Source organism: Schistocerca cancellata, chromosome 2 (assembly GCF_023864275.1).
Source record: "Schistocerca cancellata isolate TAMUIC-IGC-003103 chromosome 2, iqSchCanc2.1, whole genome shotgun sequence".
NCBI classification, from domain to species: domain Eukaryota; kingdom Metazoa; phylum Arthropoda; class Insecta; order Orthoptera; family Acrididae; genus Schistocerca; species Schistocerca cancellata.
Window position 1 is genome coordinate 1074716901 of NC_064627.1, and position 16686 is coordinate 1074733586.

The 16686-nt window shown below is 39.6% G+C and overlaps 1 protein-coding gene across 2 annotated transcripts in view; it reads left to right on the forward strand.

Moving 5' to 3' along the window:
- LOC126163075 (transmembrane protein 104 homolog) overlaps positions 1 to 16686 on the forward strand; it is a 97143-nt gene that overhangs the window by 16891 nt on the left and 63566 nt on the right. The window lies entirely within an intron of this gene.

Consider the following 16686-nt stretch of genomic DNA (forward strand, 5'->3'; position numbering starts at 1 on the left):
GGGTCTCCGTCAAAATATTCTCCTCCACAATTGATACACTACTCCCAATGCCTTTTCCATTTTCAAAAGCGGTCTTGGTACAGTTCTTGCTGGATTGTGTGAAGTGCTGTCTGCAAATTTTCTTTTATTTTAATTGAATCAATTGTCAGTTCTTGGTGAAACACTGTTAATTAACTAAACAAACACTGTTTTTTGCTTTGTTTAACAGTCTTATTATTAATGTTACTGCACAACCTAGATTTCGGGTTATAAGTCCGTTTTCAAGTAGGTTACTGATGCCCAAAGATAATGCACAGACAAACTTGATGACAATGCAAAAATAATCATCTCATCTTCTTAAGGTATGGATCCATAGCTTAATGTAAAATGAAATGAGCATGTGGCATTGTTGGCTGAGAGGCCCCATCTGGGGAAGTTGGGCCGCCGACTGCAAGTCTTATTTCAGTCGACGCCACATTGGGCAACTTCTGTGCCGGTGATGAGGATGAAATGATGAGGACAACACAACACAGAAAATCCTAAGAAGTTCTGGTCTTACTGTTGTGACTTGGCAAGACAGCCAAGCCACTATGATTGGTAGCCAAAAGGCACGCGTTAAGCTCACGCAGGCTGGCGTGAGGTCTGGAACAGTTATAGGAGTTGAGTTTAGTAATAAAGGTTGTAACTTCTGGAATACTTAACTTTAATCCATAATTGGTGAACATCGGTCTGACGGTACATGCATCACAAGATAAATAGCAAATGATAATGGTGCCTTGCTAGGTCGTAGCAAATGACGTAGCTGAAGGCTATGCTAACTATTGTCTCGGCAAATGAGAGCGTAATTTGTCAGTGAACCATCGCTAGCAAAGTCGGCTGTACAACTGGGGCGAGTGCTAAGATGTCTCTCTAGACCTGCCGTGTGGCGGCGCTCGGTCTGCAATCACTGATAGTGGTGACTCACGGGTCCGACATATACTAGCGGACCGCGGCCGATTTAAAGGCTACCACCTAGCAAGTGTGGTGTCTGGCGGTGACACCACACTTACGTTAAATCAGTAAGTGGATTGAAACAGCATATCCACACACTCTGGGATAATAATGACGTTGAAAGAGAGGATGACACGTGTAAAGCTGAAATACTAAACACCTTTTTCCAAAGCTGTTTCACAGAGGAAGACCGCACTGCAGTTCCTTCTCTGAATCCTCACACAAACAAAAAAAAAAAAGGCCGACATCGAAATAAGTGTCCAAGGAATAGAAAAGCAACTGAAATCACTCAGCAGAGGAAAGTCCACTGGACCTGACAGGATACCAGTTCAATTCTACACAGAGTACGCGAAAGAACTTGCCCCCTTCTAACAACTGTGTACCGCAAGTCTCTAGAGGAATGGAAGGTTCCAAATGATTGGAAAAGTGCACAGGTAGTTCCAGTTTTCAAGAAGGGTCGTTGAGCAGATGCGCGAAACTGTAGTCCTATATCTCTGATATTGATCTGTTGTAGAATTTTAGAATGTGTTTTTTGCTCGCGTATCATGTCATTTCTGGAAACTGAGAATCTACTGTGTAGGAATCAACATGGATTCCGGAAACAGCAATTGTGAGAGACCCAACTTATTTTATTTGTTTATGAGACCCAGAAAATATTAGATACAGGCTCCCATTTTCCTGGACTTGCAGAAGGCGTTCGATACAGTTTCCGCACTGTCGCCTGATAAACAAAGTAAGAACCTACAGAATATCAGACCAGGTGTGTGGCTGAATTGAAGAGTTTTTAGCAAACAGAACACAGCATGTTGTTCTCAATGAAGAGATGTCTACAGACGTTAAAGTAACCTCTGGCGTGCCACAGGGGAGTGTTATGGGACCATTGCTTTTCACAATATATATATAAGTGACCTAGTAGATAGTGTTGGAAGTTACATGCGGCTTTTCATGGCTGATGCTGTAGTATACAGAGAAGTTGCAACATTAGAAAATTGCAGCGAAATGCAGGAAGACAACCTATACTTGAGTATTGCTCATCAGTGTGGGATCCGCACCAGGTCTGGTTGACAGAGGAGATAGAGAAGATCCAAAGAAGGGCGGCACGTTTCGTCACAGGGTTACTTGGTAAGCGTGATAGCATTACGGAGATGATTAGCAAACTCAAGTGGCAGACTCTGCAAGAGAGGCGCTCTGCATCACAGTGTAGCTTGCTGTACAGGTTTCGAGAGGGTGCGTTTCTGGATGAGGTATCGAATATATTGCTTCCCCCTACTTATACCTCCTGAGGAGATCACGAATGTAAAATTAGAGAGATTCAAGCATGCATGGAGACTTTCCGGCAGTGGTTCTTTTCGCGAACCATACACGACTGGAACAAGAAAGGGAGGTAATGACAGTGGCACGTAAAGTGCCCTCCGCCGCACACCGTTGGCTTGCAGAGTATAAATGTAGATGTAGTACACGAGCGGAGAAATTCTCCAACCTGGCCCGGAATCGAACCTGGCCCGCTGCATGGTAGGCAAGCATGTAACCACTCGGCTAAGCAGGCGGACTGCTTAATTTAAAATTATTTCAGTGAACATTTTTTAACAAATTATGTACATAATTGCACATTCAGCAATTACTCTAACATGACATGACTAAACTCATCTAAAAGAGGTGAACTACTGAATTGGGTTTGCTTGTTTAATGATTGGTGAGGGGATGTACAAACCTGTCTTTTAATTTCTAAAATTTCTAATTGGTTGAGTTTAGGTCCCATTTCTTGTGTGTGTGTGTGTGTGTGTGTGTGTGTGTGTGTGTGTGTGTGTGTGTGTGTAAAATTCATACATTTATTATTTATTTGTGATTATTCTTCAGGCAGTGTTCTGCAGAGGCTTAATTGTGTGATGTTCTTTATGCGTGGTTGAGCTCCCGGTCTGCCCAATGTAGCAATGCTGACACTCACAGCATGATTTTATAAAGGCTCCTTTTTGTGATGGCTGGTTGTTTGTCTTTTGCATTGAACAAGCAGCTACCTATTGTTTGAGGGACAGAGGAAAAAACAGAGAAACCATTTGCCTTCAAATTGTTACTTAACCTATTTGATGAAATCCCTATAAAACATATATATAACAGACTGTAATGCTGTTAAATAAAACAGACTATACAAGCAAAGCAGAAGATTTTTTTCAGAGTCAGTGCAGCTACAAAAACTACACACACACACACACACACACACACACACACACACACACAGCAGCTAGTTACGATGATCACGCTAAGCAGGTAGTAAACAAATGCTCAATCTTTTCTGAATGTGTCTGTCAGAGCATTCTGCAAATGAACCCTAGGACACTAAATCAGAAGTGCCAATTCATCCTGTGGTATTAGCAATACAAGCTCCAGTACACAAGATTGCCAGGTGGATCAACACCATCTTGAAGAAGAAATTGTAATTCAGTGGCAAATATAGCATTAGAACAGTTTGGATTTAGTGAGCAAGGTGATAGATGTTAAGGTTCCAATAAATGCAAAATTAGGCTCTCTTGATGTGCATAGCTTGTTCACATGTATTCCAGTGAAAGACTGTGTAGATATTGTCACAATCATTGTATTCACACATCATTAATCCAGAAGAGCAACTGAGCATTGTTAGTGCAGTGGAATGTTGTTTAAATCAAAATTATTTCTGTTTTCAAGGGAGCTATTATCAGCAAGCAGATGGTCTGGCAGTGGGCTAACCTTTATCACTCTTACTAGTGGACAAGTAAGTGGGAGACTGATTTTCTTAAGAGGGAACCACAGGAAAAACATGTTCTGTATTGATACAGATATGTAGATGTCATTCTTTGTATGTGGAAATGTTCCCATAGACAACTCCACAAATTTGTGGAAAATATGGACCAGTGGCACCGTAACTTAAAGGTCAGCATGGAGTTGAGGGGGGGGGGGGCACATAAATTTCCTGAACAGTAGCTTAAAGATGGAAGATAGTAACCATAAATTTAAAATTTACCGAAAAGACTCCTTCACTGACACATTCATCCTGGCTGCCTCCTGAATAGGGATGTGGAAATGGATTAATAATTGCTTGAATAATTGGAAAAATTGATTGGAAAGAATAGTTAATTTATGAATCTGTGCACAATCTTGGGTTAACTTTACCTGATACCAGTATCAACAGACCTTTAATATCAGTACATTCAAGGTCAATAAACATAACCTGTATTATGTACTGCTGCTTCCAGTAGTGTGCAGTACCAAATAATCACCGCAACCATCGAAATTGCCACTCTGTCACACAAAGCACAATATTTTTAGTATAAGGAAACCAAGTTCAGCAGGTGCCTATCAGCTCAGAGTCATTACTTTCACATTAATTCCATTGTGTTTAGTCTTCAGTGTGACAACGTCGATGATGAAGAGATGCTCCTGCAGGTACTGCATGAATTATTCTTGTCTGCACTGAACCTCTTGATGCAGGATCTTGGCAACGAGTGAAATGATGAACAGATTGGATAACTTTGTATAATACTTTTAATGAATGGTTAAAATACACATTTTTTAACAATGCTGGCATGACAGATCCAAGCATACATCCATACGCTCCCACTTCTCGAAACAAATGGATGAAGATACATGAATTAATAAACTGAAGAGCTTATTTCTTATTTTGTTTCATACAGATATTTAAAGATGTATCAAACCAAAACAACTCGTTAGGTGTCTTTGGATTAGAGCTCATTCAGTTTACATATAGCTTATATATTAGAAAAGAAAAATAATAATATGTTTCAACACACTCTTAACATCGTACAACCTATAAATGCAGCATTCTACCACATGATCCACTGTCTCCTTTCAGTCCCTATGTCCCAAGAAGACTTTGACCAGTAACTTAACACAATAAAAACAATAGCCACAAATAATCAATTATATCCCAACATTATTGATAAAATTTTAGGTAAAAAGATGAAGAACCAAACCAGGTCCGTACTGTCCCCAATGAAAAATACAGATAAACTGGAAAAGAAATGGTGCAGATTACTGTTTGTAGGGAAAACATCAAATAGGATAAGTAACATTTTTCTGTCTCCTTCAGTCTCCTTCAGACAACAGATAGTTGCTTGTTCAATGCAAAAGACAAACAACCAGCCATCACAAAAAGTGGGGTTTATGAAATCACGTGCCATGAGTGTCTTGCAACGTTGGACAGTTGGAGAGGTCAATCTGCACTAGGCTTAAAGAACATCACAGAAGCTGGAGATTGAAGAAGCCTGATTCAGCCTTTGTGGAACATTGCCTGAACAATAACGACAAATACATAATAGATGTACAAGTCTTACACACAGAGGAAAAGGGGGCTAAACTCAACCAATTGGAAATTTTTGAAGTTAAAAGATAGATGTGTACATCCCACACCTATCATTAAATGGACAAACCCAATTCAATTATTCATCCCTTTTAGATGATAGGGGGATAGAAGCGAACTTTGGGCTCCAGTCCATCGTAGTTAAGATTGTGGCTGATGCATAACTTAGTCCTGTCATGTTAGTGTAATTGCCGAATTATGTAAGTAATTTGTTAAGTGTTCATTGACGTAATTTTACATTAAGCTGTGGATTGATACCTTAAGAAGTTGAGATGATTACCTTTGCCTTGTCATCATGTTTATCTGTGCATCACCATCTTTGAAATCAGTAATGTACTTGAAAACAGGCTTTTAATCAAAAACCTAGGTTGTGCAGTAACATTGATAATGAAATTGTGAAACAAGGCAAAAAACATTGTTTGTTTAGTTAAATTTCTTTTATCTTGTCTGTTGTTGCAAATCTTCATCCTTGCTAAAGGGTTTTCAACTTTGGAAATAAAAAAAGCCCACAGGGGTCAGGTCTGGAGAGTACAGAGGGTGCAGCAGCACAGTGATTTTGTTTTTTGTGCAATAGTCATGCACCAACAGGGATGAATGCGCAGGTGCGTTATCGTGATGCAAGAGCCACGGATAGTCTCACCACATTTCAAGGCACTTCCTTCAATCATTTTCTTGCAAGCGTCACAACATGTCCTGATAATACCATCGATTAACAGTTTGTCCCTATGTCACGAATTCCTTCAAAGTCAAAGAAAACTATCAGCATGGCTTTGACATTTGATATGACCTGATGAGCTTTTTTTGATCTTGTAGACCACGTCTTATCACCAGTTATGAATCTTTTAAGGAACATGTCATTGTGATTTTCATGATCCAAAAGCTCTTCACAGATTGTGAGATGAAGATCTTTCTGGTTGTGATTCATGAGCTGTGGGACAAACTTGACAGCAACACAATGCATTCCAAGATGCTGTGTCAGGATTTCATGACATGATCGTACCAAAATGTTACATTCTTCTAAAATCTCTCAGACAGCGAGTCTTCGATTGGCATGCACAACTTCATTGATGTTCCTGACATGAGGATCGTCGGTAGATGTCGAAAGGCATCCTGAACAAGGGTCATCTTTAAGTTCAGTCAGGCCATTTTTAAACTATGTGAACCATTCATAACACTGAATAGCTTAAGCATTAACCACCATAGGCTTCCTGCATCATTTGGTGTGTGTCTGTAAAGGTTTTCTTGAGTTTCACAGAAAATTTAGTGGAGACGCGTTGCTGCTCTAACTCTGCCATCTCGAAATTCACAAAGTGTGTGACACAACATTCTACTTGATACAGCAGTGAACAATAACTAACAGACATACAGCAATGAAACTTCTGGCAGTTACACATTAAGCACAGGTATGTGCAGGGATGCCAACTGCATTTCACTCCAGCTCACCATTGGTGCAATATTATGAATGTTCCGGAATTTTTTTAACAGACCTCGTATGTATGTATGTATGGATAAATTAAAAGAATATTAGGGGAGATAGAGGAAGGGAATACCATTTGACTCAGTTCCTGGGATGTTTGTTCAGGTAGTCCTTGGAGATAGCTTTTGCTAAATATTTTCTGTTTTTCAGTTTCTGTGTAATTATTGTTTATTTTTCAACTTTTGCACTCTAGTCTTTCCTTATTTTCTGGCTTTCCATGTAGATTTAAATTTACGTTACACTGTGTGTCCAATTAGTACTGCTTTTTTCTCATTTGTAAATAGTTATAAATATAGATTTTAGATAACTTTTTAATCATTGTAAGCCTTTTGGTCATTGCCAGTTATCAGGATGATGATGTGACAGGCATCATATGAATGTGTGATTTGTAGAACACTTTTATTTCTGTGTGTTTCACTCCTTTCAAGGAAAAGTAGGAGTTCCTATAAGGGCAATGGAGATATTTTTTTTTCATTCTTTAATTCTCTTTGCAAATATCTTGTTTATTCTCAAACATGAATGAACTGCTGACAGCAAATTTCACCATAGATGTAATCATGTATGAGGTTGTAGTTAATTTTTTCCAGTTGCTGAAGTAAGCTCTTAGAAAATGTATATGTGTGAACCTACATGCATAATTATAATTGTTTTCTTCTATTCAGTGAGCACCACCCCTCCCTCCTGCCATCAACACCACTAAGAGAATCAAATTTTATTCTATATGATAACAAGAATAGTGTAGTCTCACTTTCTCAAAGCTTTTGCGCTGCTTCTCAATAAAGCATGATGTTCCTTTTTGTGAAGTTATCTTTTTTTTTTTTTTTTAAAAAAAATGTTATTTCTGCTCTGTTACTATTATTTCAACTAATTATAATCTCTGATATGAAATGGGTGAAATCTGTTGTAATAGTCTGGTTTGGGGGACAAGAAATGCTCTCGTAGATTTGGTAGAACAAAGTTTATTTAACAAAAGAGAATGTATTCTCTGATACATGTTAAAAACAATTTAAGCATTAATTACTTTGGAAAGACAGCCTTTACTTGAGAAAGGAAATCTGTTCTTGAATGTGGAAATAAGTTATATTATTAGAGAGGACAAAGGTCTGAACTAAGACCAATCACTTCTCACTAATTATGGTCTAATTCTGAAGGCCTTTAGGAAGAAACAAATACTGGTAGAGAATATCACTAACTAGTGAGCATGCACTGTACTAGCAAAGGATCAAGTCCCAAAGGGATAGGCCACATTTTTTGTACACTTGCACTTGGTATATGGTACTGTCCCCAAAGGACAGTCCAGTTTCGAAGTTCCATATGAGGAAGCACAGTGATATCTGGGATAGAAACAGACAAGAAATCTTAAGTCGACTAACTGACCACAGGCACGAAACGAGCAGAGTTGTTGTGGTGGCTCGTGATTGGTGGAATTGGCACCTGCCCTAGGAAGCCCCACTTGGAACGAAGTTGCTAGAGTGCCAGGATACTGCAGGCACTACTTTGTCATGTTGGAGGGAAATAGAATTGTGGTGCCAGTTACCTCTGTCAGCACCTAAAATGCCTTCTGGTAACCAGTTGAGGTAATGCCAAGTCGTGTCTGTCTATGGGAAGGTTGGCCTGTAAGAGTTACGTGATAGTGTCCCTCGGATGTAATGTTGGTTGCTGGCTGGGTAGGCATAAAGCCTACCTACATCAAAATCATTGAGGATGAATTGAATGAAATTGTATCATTGAAGTACATGCAGAAAACACTGAATTTCAATGTAATGTAAAATTGTGACAAGCCAGAACTTGAACCCATACTACCTGCTTTTGCTAGCATTTACCTCTACCGTCAGGCTGTTTGAGCACACCTCCTAGCCTGAATCAAGCTTTTGTTGTTGCAGATATTTCCTCCTGTATGTTCAGAAGTAATGGGCAACCCAACTTGCTGCATCTGGCAAAGATGGTGGGCTAGATGATGATGGTAGCGGCACTTGTGGAAATGTCAATGAACTTGCATGTTTGAAATCCAAGAACTTTGTCATTTTAACTTCCCAGAAAAGACAGACATTAAACCACATACATCTGTTTTTAATGAAAATATTTCCTACGTATAATAAAAATTGTACCTTTCAGTTGTTAGCTTGGAGTCTTATCTAAATCCAGACTGTGTTAAATAGCGTGCAAGCGAATACATTCCAATCATGCTGTACAAATAATTTCACAAAGAAAATAATCAAATATTGATAATATAACCATACAGATAAAAAATCTACTCACCAATTGATGGTAGGGGAACACGCACCCAAGGATTAACTATTACAAACTTTCACAGCCAGTGGCTCCTCCTCCAGATAGGAGAGTTGAAGGGCAAGGAAAAGGGGTGAAGGAAAAGGACTGGAGAGGTGTAGGGAAAGGGGTACAGTTCAGAAGAGTCACCCAGAACCTCGAGTCAGGGGAGACTTACCAGATATGATGAGAAGGAAAGGTTGATTGTTGGAACTGCACCAGACGAGATTCGAAAACCTGAGAGCTCAAAAGTTGGAGATAGGGTAATATGCAAGACAGAGATAACTACTAAAACACTGTGCATGAGTTTATAAGAGTAACAAGCTAAGTGCAGTGTATGTAACGGAAGTGGGAGAGGGACAACAAAAAACAGACGAATCAGAAAATGAAAGGTGTAGGAAGGTAAAATGGAGTGAAGAAAGGAGTAGTTACTGTGAAGATATGCTGAGATGGCAGAAATTATGTAAATTAAGGCCCTGTGGATGTTGTACCGATAGTTCCCACCTGTGGAGTTCTGAGAAACTGGTGTCCGGAGGAAAAATCCAGATGGTGCATGTGATAAAACAGGCACAGAGGTCATGACTATCATGTTGTATAGCTTGTCCTCTGCAGAACTCCAGGCTCTACGTTCCCTAAAAGCTGATGACTCAGTCATTATCCTCCCAGCAGACAAAGGATCTACCACTGTGTTACTTGACTGCCAGGAGTATGTCAGTGAAGGTATAAGACAGCTGTCCAACACCTCTACTTACAGCATCTGCCATCAAGATCCCATACCTCTGATTTAAACTGACCTGCAGTCCCTTCTAAAAAACATCAGGCCCCTCACGAGGACCTACACTTCAATACGTAGAACTTCTTATCCCACCAAACCACGCACCCCCACCTTTTACATTCTTCCTAAGCACAAACCCAATCATCCTGGCCACCCCATTGTTGCCGACTTCAAAGCACTCACTGAACGTATATCTACCTTAGTTGATCAACAAAGTTCAAAGACTTCCCTCCTATATTATAGATACCAACCATTTCCAAGATCTGAAATCTGTGCCTCATGTACATGGTCTGTCTACTGAATGTTCCTCAGTCAATTTCCACCTGATTCCAATTCTATGACGCCCTTATTGCTCACCTTAATCAACTTTATACTTGCCAACAATTACATTGCCTTTGAGGGGCAGACATACAAACACATCAAGGGTACAGCCATGGGAACGAGGATGGCTCCTTCCTATGCCAACCTTTTCATGGGTCACTTGGAGGAGGCTTTCCTGGAATCCATAAGTCTTCAGCCCCGGCTTTGATTCATATACTTAGATGACATCTTTGCTGTATGGACTCATGGTGAGGGTGACGTTAAAATTCCCGGAATCTTGAAATACCTTCTCCCATTAAATTTCACATTATCCTATTCCGAATCCCATGCCACTTTCCTTGATGTTGATCTCATCCTCACCGAAGGCGAGCTACACACCTCTGTCCACATCAAACCTACTAACAATAGTACTTACATTTTGACAGCTGCCATCCTTTCCATGTTAAATGTTCCCTCCCATACAGCCTTGGCATTGGAGGCAAACATATTTGTTTGGATGCAGACTCTTTACAGCAGTACATCACCACTCTCACTTCAGCTTTCATTGGATGTAATTATCCCAACAGCCTAGTTCAAAGGCAGATTTTGTAGGCCATCACATCCAATCCTGGTACTGCTGATCCCTCCAAAAAACAACTTCGGAGCACACCACTTGTCACCCAGTATTATCCTGGTCTTGAATATATGTATCAGCTACTTCGATAAGGCCATGACTTCCTAAAATCATGCCCTGCAATGAGATCCATTCTGTTGGAGATTTTTCCTGCCACACCTAGAATAGCTTTTCGTCACTCTCCCAATCTCCGCAACATCCTTGTCAGACCCTTTCCTCCTCCTGCATGCATCTCCATACCCTATGGCTCCTACCCCTGTGACCCTCCCCTCTTCAAGACTTGCCCTATGCGTCCTTCTATCACCACCTGTTCCAGCCCTGTAACTAGCAAAACATATATTATCAAAGGGAGAGCCACCTGTGAAATGACACAAGTCATATACTAGCTATCATGTAAACACTGTTCAGCCTTCTGCATAATCGTGATGACCACCAAGTTATCAGTCAGGATGAGTGGGCATAGGCAGAGGGTGTACACAGGCTGCACACAATATCCTGTTGCAGAGATGCTGTACAACATGACAATCATGACATTGGTGCCTGTTTCACCACACACACCATCTGGATTCTTCCCCCAGACACCAGCTTCTCAGAACCCACAGGTGGGAACTAGCATTGCAATATGTCTTTGGTTCTCACCCCCAACCTGGCCTTAAATTGTGTTAACTCCTTCTGTCTCAGCATTTATTCACAGTAACTACTCCTTTCTTCACTACATTTTAGTTTCCTAAGTCTTTCGTTTTCTGACTCATTTATTTTTCGCCATCCCCCTCCCACCTCTGTTACATACAGTGTGCTTAGCTTGTCAGTCTTATTAACTCCTGCACAATGTTTTGGTTGTTATCCCTGATTGTGTATTACTCTGTCTTCCACCTTTAAGCTCTGTTTTCAAATCTCGTCCGGAGTAGTTCCCAATAATCAGTCTTCCCTTCTCATCCCGTCCGGTAAGTCTCCCCTGACCTGGGGTTCTAGGAGACTTTTCTGAACTGTACTACTTTCCCTAAAACTCTCCAGTCCTTTTCCTTCACCCCTCTTCCTTTCCCTTCCCCTTCAACTCTTCTGCAAGGAGGAGGAGCAGCCACTGGCTCAGAAAGTTTGTAATAGTTTATGTGTGTGTTCCCCTGCCATTGCTTGGTGAGTAGAGTTTTCATATTATGTACAAATAAATTGTTGAACATGTAACAAACTAATTAATTCTAGTGTCATTTTGTAATTTGTGTGTTAAAAAATGTGGCAGCCAATATCACCTTCAGATTCAACATTTTTATATAGGGTGAACCATTGCCTCATGGCACATCGTTATTTCTGTCCATCTGCCTTGTTTTCCCATTATTGTATTAATTTTGCGATGTTTATTAGATTTACTCAAATAGTAAATATTGCCAGAGATGATGATGAACCATAATTTACACACACCTTTGTTGTTGCAATAATCAGGGAACCACATTTGATGCTTGCAAATACATGGTTTAAAGATGTAATTTTAATCACATTGTTTTGATGGCAGAAATCTAAAATAATTAAAAATAGTCATATTTGTACAGTCTAAAAATGTGGGGCCTACGAAAAATTAGAATAAGAAAAGGAAATATATCTCCAGTGCTGCCACATGATATAACACACATGCTTAAAGAAATGGACTCCTAGAAATTTTGACCAATATTGACCTAGGAATAAGAGCATTATTACAGAATCTTGAAAGAAATCTGTGATCTGCATGAGAGGTAAAAGAACAGAGGGGAGAAGGAAGTTCAGAAACAGAAACAAAAAAAAGGAAAAAGACTGTAGAGAAGGCTTAGCAATGAAATATGAAGCACAGTTGTGTGTGAAAGGGGAAAGTCATTAGAATGCTAGGTAGTTGAGGAACTGGAAAGAAAAAGCAGCTTACAACCAAAAGAGATCTGCAAAAAGCACTGTGAAATTTCCTAAGAGGTGAAAAGGAGGTGGTGTATAAGGGTGGAGGAGTTGGGGTTAGGACCCTAACTGATGGGAAGATTAATGAAAGAAATGATTGGAGCTGTGTATATTAACTTCTTAATGGTCATTTATTGTGCTAAACATGACATGTATGAAGGGTTTATTTGCATTTTATAGAATATTTCATGTGTATAATTGAACAAAAAAGTGAGTTCAGACAGCCGTTCCCCTGCAGATGAATGATAGGCTGAAGTGCACATACAGTGTCAGTGGATTTTTGTTGTTTGCTGTTGTTGGCAATTCATTATCATTGGTCATAGCCAGTTAGGCAACAGTATGCATCTACATTGCATCTGTATTCTGCAAACCACTGTGAAGTGCATGGCAGAGGGTACATCCCACTGTACCAGTTATTAGAGTTTCTTCCCGTTCCATTCACATATGGAGTGTGGGAAGAATGCCTCTGTGCGTGCCGTAATTATTCTAATCTATCCTCCTGATATCTATGTGAGTGATATGTAGGGAATTTTAGTATATTCCTAGAGTCATCATTTAAAGCCAGTTCTTGAACCTTTATTAGTAGACTTTCTCAGGATAATTACATATATCTGCTCCCCCACAGATCAAACAAGCCTGCGACCATTCATGCTGCCATTCTGTGTATACATTCAATATCCCCTGTTAGTCCTATTTCATATGGGTCCCAAGTGCTTCAGCAATATTCTAGATCCAGTGGCATGATTGACTTGTAAGCAATCTCCTTAGTAGAATGAGTGCACTTCCTCTGTATTCTACCAATAAACCGAAATATACCACCTGCTTTACCCACAACTGAGCATATCTGATTATTCCATTTCATATCCCTACAAAATGTTTCGCCTCGGTATTTGTGAGAGTTGATGGATTACGACTGTGACCCATAGGTGTTATAGTCTGAGGATGCTATGTGTTTCTGTTTTGGGAAGTGCACAATTTTACATTTTTGAACATTTAAAGTAAGTTGCCAATCTTTGCACCAATTTGAAATCTTATGCAGTTTCTTTCAGACAGCGCTTCATTATAGATGACTGCATCAGTTGCAGAAAGACTGAGGTTACTGTTGATATTGTTGCGAGGTCATTAATATACAACATGAAAAGCAAGGGTCCCAGCATACTTCCCTAGGGCACTCATGATGATACCTCTTCACAGGGGCGCCGACTTATAAAAAATATTGGAGGGGCCCATACTGGGGGTCTTGCCCCGGGAAACTTTCTAAATTTTAGATGAAAGATAGTGAGTTTTAAAGTTCTTTAAGCATTTTAGTCCTATGATCAACATTAGATCGCCGGAAACTGGACTCTCGATAACTTGACACTCTGGGAAACCCTAAAACCTGACACATTTTTTGACTTTGAAAAAAGAAACAAAACATAAACACACACAGTATTTTTGTAAAAAGCTAATTTAATGTAAAGTAATAATCATGCTTATATACTATTACAGAGCAGTGAATATATAGCTCTGAAAAGACTGAAATTATATTTAAATAAATCCTAAACTATCATTAAAAGAATAAAACATAAAATATTGCTGTTGCACAGTAATAGCACTTTGATTAATAAGTGAAATAGGTAATTTAAGCTTACTTTGAATAAGGCTCGGGGTTCATTAAATAAAAACAATATCTCAGAGTTAATGCTTTAATACAGTTAATAAAGTCAGAGGTTGTAGAACTTTGCTTCTGCTGTTTTTTCCACAACGTTTGAGGCTTTAATTAAACAAATTGGTTAGACATGTATCATTCAAATATTTTCCATCGCTGGCCACTACTTCCTCCCATCTTTTGGGCAGTGTACAAATCCACGAATCAATCCAATTTGTGACTTCTTCATGAGATCGGAAGTGTTGGTCTGTTAGGCCATGCTCCACTGATCTAAACAGGTGATAGTCAGAAGGAGCAATGTCTGAACAATACAGCAGGTGGGGTGGGACTTCCCATTTTAACGTTTCCAAGTATGTTTTGACCTCTTTTGAAACGTGGGGTCAAGCGTTGTCATGCTGCAAAATCACTTTATCGTGCCTCTTGCTGTATTGCGGCTGTTTGGCTTTTAATGCTCTGTTCAAATGCATTAATTGCATTTGATAACTAGCACCTGTGATTGTTTCACTTGGTTTTAACACCTTGTAGTACACGATGCCGAGCTGGTCCTACCAAATGCAGAGCATGATCTTGGAGCCGTGAATATTCAGTTCGGCCGTTGACGTGGAAGCATGTCCGGGATATCTCCACGATTTTTTGCATTTACGGGTATCATAATAAACCCATTTTTCGTCCCTGGTCACAATGCGATGCAGAAACCCCTTCCATTTTTGCCTCTGAAGCAACTGTTCACAAACACCGTTCAATGTCTGTTGGTTTCAGCTCACACGGGACCCAAGTTCCTTCTTTCTGAATCATGCCCATAGCCTGAGACATTTTGAAATGGCTTGCTGTGTCACTCCCACTAATCATGCCAATTCTTCGTGAGTTTGACTTGAGTCTTCACTCAGCAATGTCTCCGATTCTACGTCTTCAAAAACTTTCTCTCTTCCACCACGAAGCCAGTCTAAGATGTTAAAATCACCGTTCTTGAAGCGTTGAAACCACTCATGACATGTTCTTTCACTAATAGCATCATTATCATACATACTTCAGAGCATTCGATGAGACTCAGCCGCTGTTTTCTTCATATTGAAACAAAACAGTAACACCTGCCGCAAATGACGAGAATTACACCCATAAACTGACATTTTCGATCAAGAACAGCTTTATGGCGCAGACACAAATAGACTAATGTTTGAATGAGGTTATGTTGTCCGAGGTCCGAGCTAACTGCTTGACGTCTGCGGTCTGTTTCTTTTGACCGCTACTTACCGTTGTCATCACCTATCGGCAAATGGCGGAAGCACAGTTGTACACCTTGTAATACAGTATGCCTTATACTTTCAGTCAAAAAGTATGTAAATAGCAGGTTTTAATTGGGTCTTAAACCTAAAAAATAGTTAGTTATTTGAAAATAACTAATACAGTACTATAGTAACATAGTAATATTTCAAAACTGAAAATTTAACATTATGTATGTATTTAATTCTCTATTTTTATGAAGATTTTTAATGTTGCTCTAAATGCCATTCTTAGGGCTAGAGTGTCTTTAGAAAGGTGGAAATGTCGACCGTCTGACTGGATTACTGAATACAAAGTCGTTGATGATGACTGGTTGGATATCTAATTCATCCAAAACATCTCAGTGGGCATGAAGAACAGCCAAGTTGTTAAATCGCTTCTGTCCATTTGTTGATTGGAGATGTGACTTCAGACGCCTAAGGGTGCTAAATGACTGTTCTGCTGTTGCTGTCGTGATTGGAATCTCTTGGAGAAGGCTAATGCGCTTCACTACTTCACACAACGTTTCTCCAACTGCAGGCTCTTGTGTAATGTACTTTCTTAAGTTACGCATGTTTTTTAAGACCAGTTGTTTTTTATTAGTGATATCGGCTAACATATTAAAGTGTGTCTAGGTCATTTTTGAAAATCTCAGTTGATTTTTCCAAATTTGTTTCACCTCTGTTTACTAAAAGCAAGCACTCTTGTTCAACTGCAATGACCTGTGTGAGTCCAGTTGAAGCAATCCGTTCGGTATTGCAAGATTGCACCATTTCACAAACTTCAATGTAAATAAATTTGTAGTATTCCTTTGGGGTTTTGAAAGTGTGCAGTGAGCTGGCTTTGTTGTTTTCATACTTCTTTGGTATACTTAGATTCCGAGGAAGCAAAGGATCATCAACTTGTGAAGGTTTTTCTTTTAAACACAATTCCCAAAAGTGTTCAAAACTATCACGCCTTCCACTCAATATACAAATCAACCCCTCATATATTTTTTCCAGATCAACAACACTTAGATGAGGGCATTGAGTTTCTTCATTGACATCCTCTACTGGGTATATTGCATGGCGATAAAGACGTCAAAATAAGT